Genomic DNA, 14,259 nt, shown 5'->3' on the forward strand with positions numbered 1-14,259 from the left:
TTTTTAATAGCATTATTTGAAAACAGATCTAATCTAGCAAAGGAAATTCAATTTATAGTTAGAGCAATCAGATTTTACTTTTTTTACTCCAGAGATTCGTTGCAAACTCTGTCTCTGAAAATGTGCTTACTGTACTGCATTTAGCAGAAACAGTTTAGCCTTAATAAGCTGATAGTCTGCACGGGAGCATGGATCAACTCATTAAGAATGTAAGCAGCTTTCTAACAGTCTTCTTTGCTGTTCAGCCTATGCCAGAGAAAGCAAGGATCTCTCCCCTAAAACCCGTAATTTATGAGTTTATTCAAACTCGCCAAATTGCTTTAAGTAAACGCCTCTTATATTTGAAAATTCCCATGGCAACTCATTTAGTTTGGCAGGAAGGCAGACCCAAATTCAATCCTTTTATCCTCCAGCTAAACCATTACAATGGTAATTCTGCTCTGACACTCTGAAGAGACTGCTAATTACTGTACTCTGGTCCCCAGACAGATTTCCCATTCAGATTAAAATGGCTGTGCAGAGCGGAGAACAGGAGCAACACCTTTGTGTACACGAACGGATGTACTTCAGCGTTACAGCTTTTTACTGGAGAGGCTCCACCACTGCAAAGACAAAGCATCCCTACACAACGAAGTTTGGCAGAACAAAACATTAGGAAGGAAGAAAAAACAAAGAGCAGAACAGCGAAGATGACAATTCAGCCACCAACTACAGCGGTTTGACTACTGAAGATATTTGATCCCCTCACAAACGAAATGAATTTGTCTTCTGTGACTTGCTCTGACATACTGCATATAATAAACTACGGCTTGAGGATCTACGAAAAATGCTGCTGTGAATTGTGCAGTATATATCATTACACAGATGTATAAGTGTCCATTCTCTCTGTCACCAGAACGTCTCAATTTTTATAAAGCCACCCGTGTCCTTTCACAGCATTGAGAACTTCTTTTCTCCCTCCCCCACCACTTTTAATCAAGAAATGGAGAAGGAAACTGATGACTGCTCCCTTGCTCTTCTGCTCCAGCTGTTCCCGCTTCCACTGAATGCAAACAGCAGTTCAATTTTGAACAGAATAAACATTTTCTGTCTCTGGGCCAGTACTAGAAAGGCTTAAGCTCTGGCTAATTCCATCATCTGAAAAGGACATAGACAATGTCATCCCATAAAGTTTTTTTGCTTAGCACTATGAAGAAGTCACATTTTTTGGTTTTGAAAGGGAGTGAGAATGGGAAGGCACAGGTAACACGAATGGAAAAGTAAGCCCATAGGAACATCTCCATGAGACAAATCAAACAAGACCAACATTCTCCCTAGACAGGTTACTAGCAACTTCCAAAGGAAAACTAGGAGGAGGGCACAAATGCACTGCATTACATGAGCCCTTAAATATTTTTTTCCATTGGAGGCAATGACCTCTTTACCATGTAGGACATGGTAAATTAAAATACCATTCTCACCAGGATGGGATTAGCTCTTTAAAACAATATCCATGCCAGTGAACTGCATTTCTGAATGTGTGTGGCTCATTTGCACAGAGGTGTTCCATCAAGGAAAGAAGTCACAGGTGTGCATTTAAATAAGTGCTCATTCTAAAGAATCGTGAGCTAGTATGGCATAGCCATGGCTGCAAAATTACCAGATAGCCCTTTTCAGAAAGATAAATACCTGAAAATGAGTTCTCTAAATGACAACGTTATTTCGGGGAAAGTCCCCTCTCTTTTGCAGGAGCACTAGGCTAAGACACACTGTAATATTTTGAGTACTGAATACTGGCAGTGCTGGCTCCAATCAGTCCTCAGTCCCATCTAACTGCTGCAGCTGGGAAAGCTTTGGCTACAAATGTTACCTCTCTTTCTGCTCAATACTAGATTTAATGATTGACCCATTTTTAAATCATTTCCTTCACTTTCTTTTACTTGTGTAACCTCAGTATTGGATAAAGATTCTGTTTCCTCTTGTGTTTATAACCTGCAGAAGAAACACATTTACTGACTTGCTTTTGTTAAGCTTTTGTGAAGCTACACACAAGATTGCCTTCTTCACTTTTACCAAAAAAATTTGAGGCTGTTTCCACAGTTTTGCTGAATTGCCATAGTATTGCTTAAAATTTTCTACAAGCTTCAGAGACACATGAGTACTGACATTTCAACCACATTATTCAACAATGCTCTTGTCTATAGATAAGTAAGGATGGCATCTCCCTCACCATAACACCCGATAAAAGAGGCTAAATCTGAAATGCACACATAGCGGTAAGATAAACGTTTGAATGTTGATTTGGGTTTTACTTACATTTTATAAAGATAAATAACTTGGAAAAGACTATAACTACTACGTAAACATAAAAACACTGTTTTATTTCAAGTCCAAAACTGCTTCCAAAGAACGTATTCAAAATAAAAGTACACAAATAAGTACTCAGAAAAAAAGACTACTTAAAGCTCCAAATCACAAGTCAAAGAACATCATGACAGCTAGTAAGATGAGAAGATGCCCAGGTTGATATTTGTGAAAAGCAAGTCAGAGAAAAGAAAAAAAAAAGTGCTGAACACCGCCTTTGGTAAGTTGATCCTGACCACAATAGCTTTTCTTTTCAGTTGCAACCAATATAATCCTTTTTACAAATTCAATTAAAAATTATGTACATACAAAAGCAATCTATTCACATGAACAAAATTTTCAGTTGTTAGGAATGAAGTATCACTGTATCTTCATGTGACTGTCATGGGCTTCTCACCGACATGTCATGCAAGATATTAGCATTTGTTTTCAAGTTTGACTGTCTCTTGCAACACTCTTTAATAGAGTGGGCTTCAGAATTTTAATATGCATATAAAACCCATGTAGCCAGCGTTGCAGAGACAAAGCTTAATTCTTACATTTAGCATCCTGTTTCATTCAAATATTGCAGCTGAAAAGATTGCTTTGTCAGCTTCCACTCAGAGATCTCCATTTATCGCTATAGGCAAAGAACACAGTTTTTTTACAATTCAAATTGTTTTGACATTTTCCCATCAGGAAGTATTGTTGCAGTGAAATGAAATATTTTCATACTACAACTGCTAAATTACCTTTATAATTCTCAATATCTATGTATGCATTTATTTTCCTTCTTAAACAAGTGTTGCAATTTTGGAATGATGAGCTAAAGTGAACTTTACATCCTGTCGTAAGAAAGTATTCAATTTAGCTGTGAATGAGTAATTTCAATAGCTATTAATCATAATAAAGATAGTGTAATATATCCAACATATCTTGGGCTGTATTACAGTCAAATATATTATCAAATATATTACAACTGAAATATGTTGGTGAGAAGCTGAAGAAAATATAGATACTAAATCAGAACTATGTGGAAAGAATGGCACATTGTCAATAAATATTTCACAGATGATGAAATCAACTACATGCAATGCTTTCTGATTCAGTTCAGGGGAACACAAAAGAAGTTTTTACAAATCTCATGATAAGGTAATGGTCACAAAGCCATTTCTGGGACAAGTTCTCCATGGAACCATCATCGCAAAAACAACATTTGGTGGAGATAATGCTAAAAAATCTGAATCAGTTAACATTAAATTTAAACTATTCTGGGAGGTTTTTGTGCATGTGCACGTTCCTTGCCCCCAATACTGAAAATTTTTGCAAGTTGTTGTCTTCATAAAATTGTCCATAAAAGAAAACTCCCCCACGTAACCTCCAGAAACAAGCTAACTAGCATGAAGATGATATACTCCTGTTCCTAATGCTATTCCAAAACACATTGAGAGCCACTGCTGTTTTTTCAAAAACAGTCAAGGAAATCTTCACAGATCTTACTATGAAATAGTTCTTTAGAATTAGAAAGTCAAAACATTGTAACAAATCAATAATGTTACATTTCTATTTCGGAAAACAAACAAACAAAACAAATCAAACTTCTGCAGCTGCTAGCCAACTTAAGAAACAAAAAGCAGCTGAGCTATGCTGTGGCAAGGAATGCCATCTTTATCTTAAAAATTGAAGTTACTCTTGAGAACAAGAGATTCAATATTCTAAAAAAAATGCTAAAGGAAAAATAAAAAAGAGAAAGGGATTGGACATTCATCTGATTAGTGATAAAAAGAATATGAGCAACTACTACGGTCTTCTCTTTTTAGCATCCAAAGGTCTGTTTAGAAATTAACAGGACAGTCATAACAACTGGTGCATATTAACTGTTTGCATATTGAGAAGGATATTCCGCTGAGGTGAAACCACCACTGCTGCACATCCTAGAATATAATACCATGGAAAACACCTAGAATATACTTATGACAGTCCCCCCCTCCAGGATCAGAAACTATAGCCTACACTCATTTGCTATCTACAGCCGTGTATCATTTGATCTTGAGCAAGTTTCACCTATCAGAGGCAAAAAATAACATTTGCACAAAGAAGAAAGGCAAAACTGCATCCCTGTACAATCACTATCCAGGATTTGTAGCAAACATGAAAACGTGGAAGGTTGACTTTCCTTCATAAATCATCTGAAATCGGGCATCTGAGATCGTACTAAGCACAATGGTGCCATAAGATCTGGATCTCAGAATCAAAATAGCTACTAGAATTACGAAAGATTCCTTTTATGTTCAATGGAACAACGCTGCCCTGAGAAAGAGGCAAAACCACCGTGAACTCCAACAAGGGTTTCTGAATTCTGCATGTGAAAATTTCATCTTTAAAGCAAGATAAAATAGATCTTGTTAGCCCTACTAATACATATATATGTATATATATATATATATTTGTATATTTGAAAATAAAGTTTTGAGAATACTAAAATATATGAGGAAAAAATAGCGGAAAACATGTAATTTCCAACAATATGCAAGAAAAATGAACTTGATAAAGACTTAAAAACTTCTCCCTCATCGCTGCAATCCAAGCAACGTCACTTTCCAGTTAACATCTCATCTTTCACTTTCCAGGACAGTTTGCCAGTCCTAAGTTTAACTTAAAGTATGTTACTAATGGCCCAGTCCAACATGACTCAAGCCATTTAAAATAGTTAGCTCCAATCTCTTACATCATGCTGACCTACGTTTCTCCCGATAATAGAGTCCAGAACATTCCTATATTAAAACCTTACCTACAAGCAAAATATTAAAGAAAATCTCATTAGTCCTATACTGCACACTTGAGTATTTCTGTACTGTTTAAAAAAACACGTGTTTTCTACAAAATAGGTGGAAAATCCTGATCACTTCCCCAAACGTTAGAATTTTCTGCAATCTGATGTCAAAATAGCAAAATGAAGAGAGGCTTGATGAGTATAAATCATCAGTCAGCATTAAGCTACAGATGTTTGTATGACAAGCTTTATTTTTGTATAATTAGACATCTAGATTTCAAAACTAACACTGGCAATAAAGCATACTTTAAAGAGCTTGAAAAGGGAAGCGCTTACTGGTTACTTTTGCTGCAAATAAAAATCTTTGCAATTGTAAGATTCTTCCAGAAAGCACTGCTAAGAACACTAGTACATAAAACAATCTGACCTCCTTAATACATTCCAGTTAATATTTAGTATGAAAATGTGTTAGAAGTGCAGGACGACAGATCTCTACACTATGTCTCTCCAAGAACCACAATCCTACAAACAGCATTTCTTCCACTTAGGGTAAATGCAAGGCTGTGATTTCAAAAAACCAACTGAATAAAGAACAGAACTTTTGGTATCGAAGATCAGAACATGTTAAGAAATGTATATGCAAAGTTTATATGTACGTATGTATATATATTTTTATACATATTATATGTGTGTCAAACTCAGAAAATTCACTGACAAGAATATTTATTTTGCAAATATTTCAAGGTCAAAAATATGAAGTAAAATAGGAAACTAAAAGACTAATGGTAACTAGAAATGAAAGTTAAGAAAAACAATGCATGTTTCATTTGTTGCAGTTTTCTCATCACCTTTAATGAAACAGACAGATGGAATCATAGCTTCATAATATACTCCCTGCATAAGGGGAGAAATACTTTAGCAAGATTTTATATAGGGAATATTTCAGTTGGCAGGGACCTTCTGCCTGATCATCTCAGGAATAACAAAAATTTAAAGCCTATTATTAAGGGTGTTGTCCAAATGCCTCCTAAACACTGCTCGGCAACAAGCATCAACCACCTCTCTAGAAAGGAAGCCTGTTCCACTGTTAGACCACCCTCATGCTATGGGAATTCTTCCTAACATCCAGTCTGAACCTCCTCTGGCACAGCTTTGTGATATTCCTTTGCATCCCGTCAATAGTTCCCAGGATCAGAGCCTGGCATCTGCTTCAGCACTTCCCCTCCTCATGGAGTTGCAGAGAGCAATGAGGTCACTTCTCGGCCTCCTCTTCCCCAGACTGGACAACGTCAGTGCCCTCAGCCTCTCCTCATAGGACATGCCTGCCAGCCCTGTTACCAGCTTCGGTGCCTCTTCTGGACGCTTTCAAGGACCTTAACACCTTTTCTATATTGCAGAGACCAGAACTGCGCATGATATTCAAGGTGAGGCTGCGCCAGCACTAAATATAGCGGGAGAATCACCACTTTCGACCGGCTGGGTATGCTGTGTTTAATGTGTCCTAAAATGCAGCTCACCCTCTTGGCTGCCAGGGTGCTGCTGACTCATGTTGAGCCTGCTGTCAAACAGCACCCCCAGATCCCCAGAGCTTTAATAAGGTATTATATGAAGACTCTAACATACAAATTCTGTTTCAACACCATCAAAAGAAAAAGAACAAAGAAATGGAAAGAAGTATAAAAGATGCACAGGAAGAACACTCAGGAATAAAGAAAACAATGGGAAAAAATGGGATGAAGGATGAAAAAAGAACCACAAAATGAATTACTAGAATAAATCAATGCCATCACAAAGACATCTACCAAAACCAATGAGATTAAGCACATTTTCTGGAATACAGAGAAAATCATATAAAAGCTAATTAGCGTTCCCAATCTATGTGTAAATTTGCACTGGAATTGCATGTGTCTACAGACTTTTAGGCAAAAAAAATGTTTTTGTTTCTCTTTGGGAAGACAATTTCATTAATTTCCCAAAGTCTTTTTCAAAAATAGCACTCAATTCTTTCCCAAGTTACATACTGTAACACTTTAAAAAAAAAACAAAACAAATCAAGAATGAAAAAGCAGAAGAAGGCAGCATACATCTTCAATTAATATTTTGAAAAAGTTGAAAAGTGCTAGTACTCAACACTAACTGAAGGTAGACACAATTAACTGATTTTCCTAGGTTCTATAAACCATGGAAAAAGTCTGGAAGAAGTTTCAGAATAACAGCTTGGTTAAGATAGGTAGAAATAACTGATGGAGAAGCTTTCTTCTCTAATTAGTATAAGAAAAGCCTAGGAAAGACGAGACTCAATATATACTACTACTCAAGTTATAATCTAATTGAACCAGTTCTATTTAAGTAGATCTATCTGATCATGACTACATGTCCCAATCTGTAAGCATATACCCTGAAATGTACCTCCACAGATGATCATAAATTTACATTTACCCTTTCATTTTTTTCCATCTTTTTGAAAATGTAAAACAAATTTAATTATAATATAAAAAAGCAAGTTTTACATGCCATTTCAAAATTATTCTAATGAATAATATTAGCCTTCCTCTTAGTACTATGAAGATCACTTCATAGGATTTGAGGAGTTTAACAGTTTAAATGAGATTTAATTCAATTAAGCTGCAAATGACCTAGATTTCTTGTATTAAGTATGGTCTGAAAAAATCATTACCATTGACAGACATCCTTTGGGTGATAACAAGCTACTGGTCTACAGAGTTTCCACCACTGTATACAATGACAGAGAGAGCTGTTTTCACACTTGCAGTTGGCCTGAAACAATTTTTTATTTAATAGTCAACACTAGGCAAAGCTCAAAAATTTAACACTGCAGTGACAAGCCAAATAGAATACATGAGCACTTCATAAGTTAACATTTTAGGAGCTCCTCTTTCTCATTTTTACGACTGAGATTTGTACACAACTTTCAGAGGAATAGGATTGTTAAAGTGCATATCAGAATTTACTTACAGACTGCTCAACATAATTAAATCTGTACTGATCTTGTTAATAAGCTATTGAAATTACCAGTGCAGGACACTAGTAGGCTTTTCTCTTTTTTTTTTTCCATTGTCATATAGTGTTATACCACGTTTCTGATTATTTTGTTCTCATCTGCAGGTGAACACACTCACAGTTCTATGGAAGTCCAGGTATACCTACAGGTGGTTTGCTGCAATCCCAGTTTTTTTTCTGGTTGGCACAGAGTTCATTTGCTTCACAGCTGCTTATATGATGCTGTGCTTCGGATTTTTGATGAAAACGGCGGTGATAACACACCAATATTTTAAGCTGTTGCAGAACAGTGCTTACAGAGAGCCAAGCACTGTTCACCTTCTCGTGCTGCCCTAACAGGGAGGAGGCTGGGGGTGCACAAGCAGCTGGGTGAGGACAGAATGAGGACAGCTGACCTAGACTGGCCAAAGGGATGTCCCATACCATACGGTGTCATGCTCAGCTAGGTTAAAGGAGGAAGGGGTGTGTGTGTGCAAAGGGATGGCATTTGTTTTCCCAAGAAACCGTTACGTGTGATATGCCCTGCTTTCCTGAAAGCAGCTTAACAACTGCCTGCTGACAAGAAGCAGCTAAGAAATTCCTTGTTCTGCTTTGCTTTAGCTAGTCAGCTGTCTTTATCTCCACTCATGACTTCTCACACTTTTACCTTTCCAATTCTCTCCCTAGTCTCACTTGGGGAGAGAGAGTGGCTGTGTGGTGCTAAGTTGCTTGCCAGGGTTAAACTGCAGTACCCTGGCTGCGTGTTCCCATTCTATCACCTCTGTCAGCGCTAAAACAGAACTGATCCCACAGCAAGTGAGTTAATCCAAGGCTAAGCAGTCCACCAAGTGGACACACTAAACGATCAGACGAAGGCCAGTACCTTCTGATGTAAAACAGGAAACAAGAACAGCAAATCATTGAGGAATGGCAGGACTGCAGCAGTCCTTGGTTCAAAATGTCATGGAAAAACTATGTCTGGTTCGTATTACTAAAAATAATACTCTATCACTTCTCCTCCACATCAAAAAGTCTACCACTTGTTATTTAGCTGTCCAATCCCAAGAAGTTCATCTGCTTCATTATCTTACCTACAAAGTTGCTCTTTTCAAGACATACATGGCATGCACTGCAAGAGACTTACATCTGAATCAACAAAACAGATGTAATGAAGGAATTTTCCAAATGTTTTTAAAGACAGTAGTGTCCTTTTTCTGCTACTGTATCAGTTACTCATTTCATAACTTCAATTGAACAAGCAGCAAACAGTAGAAAGCACAGCATGACCAACATTTCAACAGACAGACTACAGAAGGCATCACTATATTATCTCTTGTGAAAGCAGAAGTATAAAACCAGCATACCATGCAGGAATGAAATAGAAAGAGCTATTCAGGGAACTCAAACTTGCATGCAGAATTTATTGTGTTGGATTTTTTTGATGACTAAGACAAATGGAATTTTTTCCCAATATCATTCAAATTTTAGATTGCCCTAGTTTTAGCTCCAGGATGGGAAATAATGCACAGCATTACTACGATATCATCCCCCTACTTTTTTTTTTTTTTTTTCCTTTACTAAAGCTAAGACAGGAATAAAATTCTTTCTGCTGTATTGGGTTTTTGCTATCAAATTAGTTTTTGGGTAAGGAATCCAGCACACACCAATGTCAGGGTAAAAATAAAGATATTCTGCAGAAAACTGAAAATAAACCACAACCAAAAATTGCAACTACATTTATAATATACATATTAGAAATCTGCTTTTTTTTCTTTATTGTTTAATAGAAGAGTCCCGCTTTACCCCATCTGCTGAAGGCAGCCTTTGGGAAAGAAATGCTTTAATGCTTTTAACTAACCCATGTGAAAACAACACCACATTCTGCCAGCACTGTTGCCCCTTCATTACGTTCTCTCCTGTTATTTGACATACAGTCCTGTTTGTGACTAAAAATAGAAACATTAAAGTAACATTTCTAGTAATAAAGAGTAAACAAGGAGGACAGTCAATACTTATATACTAAGCATGACTACAAAGGACATTCCAATTTGTAGAAAACCCGTGCAGCATGTAACACATTAAACCAGATGAAATACTGTAATGTCACTTTCTGCTGCTGCTTTGATAAGGAGTATAGCCAGCATTTGGAAGAAGTCAATCTATACGTAAAATCCTTTTATGTCAGAGCCAAGCTACCACGGAGAAAAGTTACTTTTTTTTTTTAAGCAAAACAAGCCATTCAGTATAACCATGAAAGGCTTGTACTGTGTTTCTCTGATGCTTCTTCACAAGGTAAAACAACAGACATTGAAGAAGAGACCAAATCCCATTTAACAGATATTTTTGTTTAACTACTGGGTCACTAATGTTTATTTTAGTTGTGTCTGTATTATATCTTCATAGAAAGCTCTACTTTGCTGATGTTTCTGTTGGCATGCTATGCGTCAAGACACTGAACATAAGGAAGAATATCAAGTTCTCAAAGTCCATGATGCTTCAAGTGAATTATTTGTTATTTCAACTTTTTATTCAGTTATTTTTCATCAAAGAAACAAGATGGCTAACATTATCTTCAAGTTGAAAATGAAATGCTATTTGATTTCTTCCCAGTATTTCCTTTATTCTTAACTTTTTTTGCCTTCTATTATATGGAAAATAATTATCTGTTGTTTTACAAAGTGTTATCTGCTTTAGTTTTCTGACTTAATCTTAATTCTTAAGGCTTTTCCCAGTCCCAGTTTTGCCACAGTTGATACTGAAAGCAGCCATCATCAGCATGACCTCTTGTTCTCCACGATCTAGAATTTGGTTGCAACTTTGTGAAGCCATTTTTATTACAGCACAGTTAAGTTGATTATTTTCTTCTGAGAACTGCCAGCATTTCTTATTGTACTGTCCTGGTTAACACACCTTCTAAGCACTCTGTTCCCTGCTCCTATTTTCACTTTTCTAGTAGTACTTCGCACTTAACCTTACCAGCCCCTCCAGCCAAAATAAATTCACCCAACAGTAAAACCTTGACTCAAGAAGATTCAATCAATCACTTTCAGCAACTGCTTCAGCCTCTTGGGCAATCTTCAGGTAATTCCACAGCTGTTCTCATTCTGATTTTTTTTCTTTTACTACTCTATTATTTGTAAAACATAGCTATCTTCTCTCAGTTGTTTAAGAACATGTTTGAAAGAGAGTGCACACTTTAATTACATTATTTCCCAGTTCCACTAACTCCTATTTATTTAGCCTTCAAAACAGCTTACTGGAAATGAGCTACAGTAACATCAGCAACTATGATATAGTTAAAGGACAGTAACAGCAATTAATCCATCAGTCTCCACTTTAGGTTGGTATTTCTGCTTTAGCATTTGAGGCTTTGCAGCTCCACAAAGGTTTTCTGAAATGTGACCCAAAGACTATTACAATTCATTTCCAATTTCTGCTTCTCTATTATTAATTAATTTGTAACTCTTTATGAACTTATGTTGTAAATCTTCTTTGTGTGGAAAGCATGTTCTGGTTACTGCTTTATTTTGCATTGTTTCCTTACTCCACTTTTAAATTTATCAGCTACGACATAAACATCTAGTACTACGCAGGATGAATTACTGAATTTAAAAACAAAGATACTTTTCCCCATACTGTATAGCTAAATTAACTATGTTCAAGACTGATAAGTCTAAAAATTCCTATTACAGGCAACAGCCATATCTACTAACAAAATAATACAATCTTCTAATGAAACAGTCTTTCCTACCCATTACAAACTTGAAATACTGTTACAGTAGTGGCAAGTAAAGTACCCAGCCTGAGAGGGAGCACTCACTGTTGTGCAGTTGTCTTCACACAAGATGAGAGACAGCAACTAAGTAGAACTACAGCTGCCCTTATACACTGATCCCGGACTGAATTATAATAATTAAGTAGAAGCCACTCAGTCTCCTCCTCCAGACCAAACAGAGATTTGCTCCTCATACGCCTTGTCCTCTGGACCCTTCACCACCTTCACATCACTACTGCGGACACAAACAGTTGTATAACTTTCTTATATTGTGGCACCCAAAACTGCACACAGTCCTCAAGGTGAGGCTGCACCAGCACAGAGCAGAGCAGAATGATCACTTCCTTTGGCAGATATCAATTTGGATGCACATAGTTTTATGTCCTTCTTATACTGTGGCATCCTAAACTGCACCGAGTGCTGGAATTGAGGCTGCATAGCACAGAACAGAGCGGGATAACCCCTTCCCTCGCCAGGCTGGCAGTGCTGGGCCTGATGTACCCAAGGGTACCACTGGGCCTTTGGGCTGCCAAGGCACACTGCTGAGCCCTGTGGAACCCCACTAGCGACTGGCCACCAGCCTGATGTAACCCCATTTACTGAAACTCTTTGAGCTTGAACTATCAGCCAACTGTTCACCTATCACTTTACGCTGTTGTCTAGCTTTATAGTTTATTCAATGCAACTTAGAACATTCAATAATTCTGAAGTAGACAGTCTTAGCTGTACTGCCTAGTACCCAAAATAATCATTTTACATCTTTAATAATAGGATATAGTTACCTGGTTACACTGATGAAGTATGACATCTGTCCCTTACGAAAGACACACTACACTTTCTTATACCTTCTGCAATTGTACAGACCAGACTATCTTTTGTCTATCCTTTGAAAGAACTACCCATCTTTAGTGAAGTCTTGCAAATAACAAATAAACACTCAAAGCTCTAAAAATGAGGAGAGATCGATAACCTGTAGGATCCACTTTAGAAAGAGACATAAGGACAGAACAGGTCAATGTGTTCCCCAAAGCCTGCAGACTGCTTTATTCTTTGTTTTTCTTTGGAAAAACATGAAAGAAACAGTACTGTAAGATCTTGCAGGTGTAGATAATGACCAATATCTCACTGAAGTATGGGAAAAAGAAAAGAATTACTTTTTACAGAACTTGAAGTACAGCAAATAAGTATCAGTTTTCATACCAAAGAAATGTAAATTTATTGGAAAAAATAAAAATGTTGGCCTTTCTCCTTCTTTCTCGTCGGGGAGAAAAATGGCTTGTTCTGCCAATCTATCTCAAGTTATCCTTTTTATTTCTTCGGATAAATTTTGAAAAGGGGAAATAAAATCACCTCCACAAGGAAAAATATCACTAGTACTTCAGATTTTTAAAGATGAGAAGTAATACTTTTTACTACTGAAGTAGCCTCTTTTCCCCCAAGTACCTTCAAACAAAAATCTGTTTTAGTATGCCTACTTGTGTACTGTTGCTATAAAATGTAACTAGTTTTTTTAATATATTGAGCATAACAGATTGTTTCAAGAAATCATCTCTACCACAAACTTGCTTTTCTAAAATGTATCTTAGAAATGAAAATGAAAGCATTGTCAATACATAATAAGAATGAAATTTAGTTTTCTCGTCCACATAATCTCAAATTTTATCCCAGTTGGATAACAAACTGATTTTTTTTTCGGACTCAATTTTAATCCTCTGACGATTTTTGGAAAACAGATATTCTATAAATTTCCAGTTTTCCATTCATATCTCTTGGAGTATCTTTGGAACCTTCCAACAGCCAGAATTTCCCCCACCTTAGCGTTAGCTAGAATTCCTTTTTTTCCTCTGTTTGCTGTTATTACTTAAAGGTTTCTAGTTTCTTTCACGTAAATTTTCAGTTCACACATTTTAATCCAAAACAGAACTTTTCAACCCTCAAATAGCCCAAAGAATTTGATTGTGCAGCTGTTTACAATACCAACTGAACAGGCACAATAGGCTGTAGCAAAAAACAAGTATATACCACATCAATCCTAACATGTTGTAGATCTCTTAAATAAGTTGATAGATTCTGAAGACATACTTTTTCTTGTTGTCATCTGCTTTCAGAGGTTGAAAACGTGCAAAGTGATCTATGTTATACTTCCTATTTAATACACAACTATATTTTGTTAATTCAAAAATTAAGGTTCTTTCCTGACCTTCGGTAACTTTTAAAAATGTGTTCTGATTTTCCTTTTTAATAGGCTTCTGTTACCACAAGCTTCCTCACAGCCAGCCTCTATTAACATTCACCAAGCACCCAAAATTGTTTGGTCATTTTAATACCGAGTACCACTCTCCTTCACAAGATGAACTCATTTTTTCCTCATGAGGAAAAAAATTCCTCC

General features: G+C 36.6%; 1 protein-coding gene across 10 annotated transcripts in view; it reads right to left on the reverse strand.

Annotated features, from left to right (window-relative positions):
* Positions 1-14,259, reverse strand: part of QKI (QKI, KH domain containing RNA binding) — a 109,987-nt gene that overhangs the window by 30,151 nt on the left and 65,577 nt on the right. The window lies entirely within an intron of this gene.

This window comes from Numida meleagris, chromosome 3 (assembly GCF_002078875.1).
Source record: "Numida meleagris isolate 19003 breed g44 Domestic line chromosome 3, NumMel1.0, whole genome shotgun sequence".
Lineage (NCBI taxonomy): Eukaryota > Metazoa > Chordata > Aves > Galliformes > Numididae > Numida > Numida meleagris.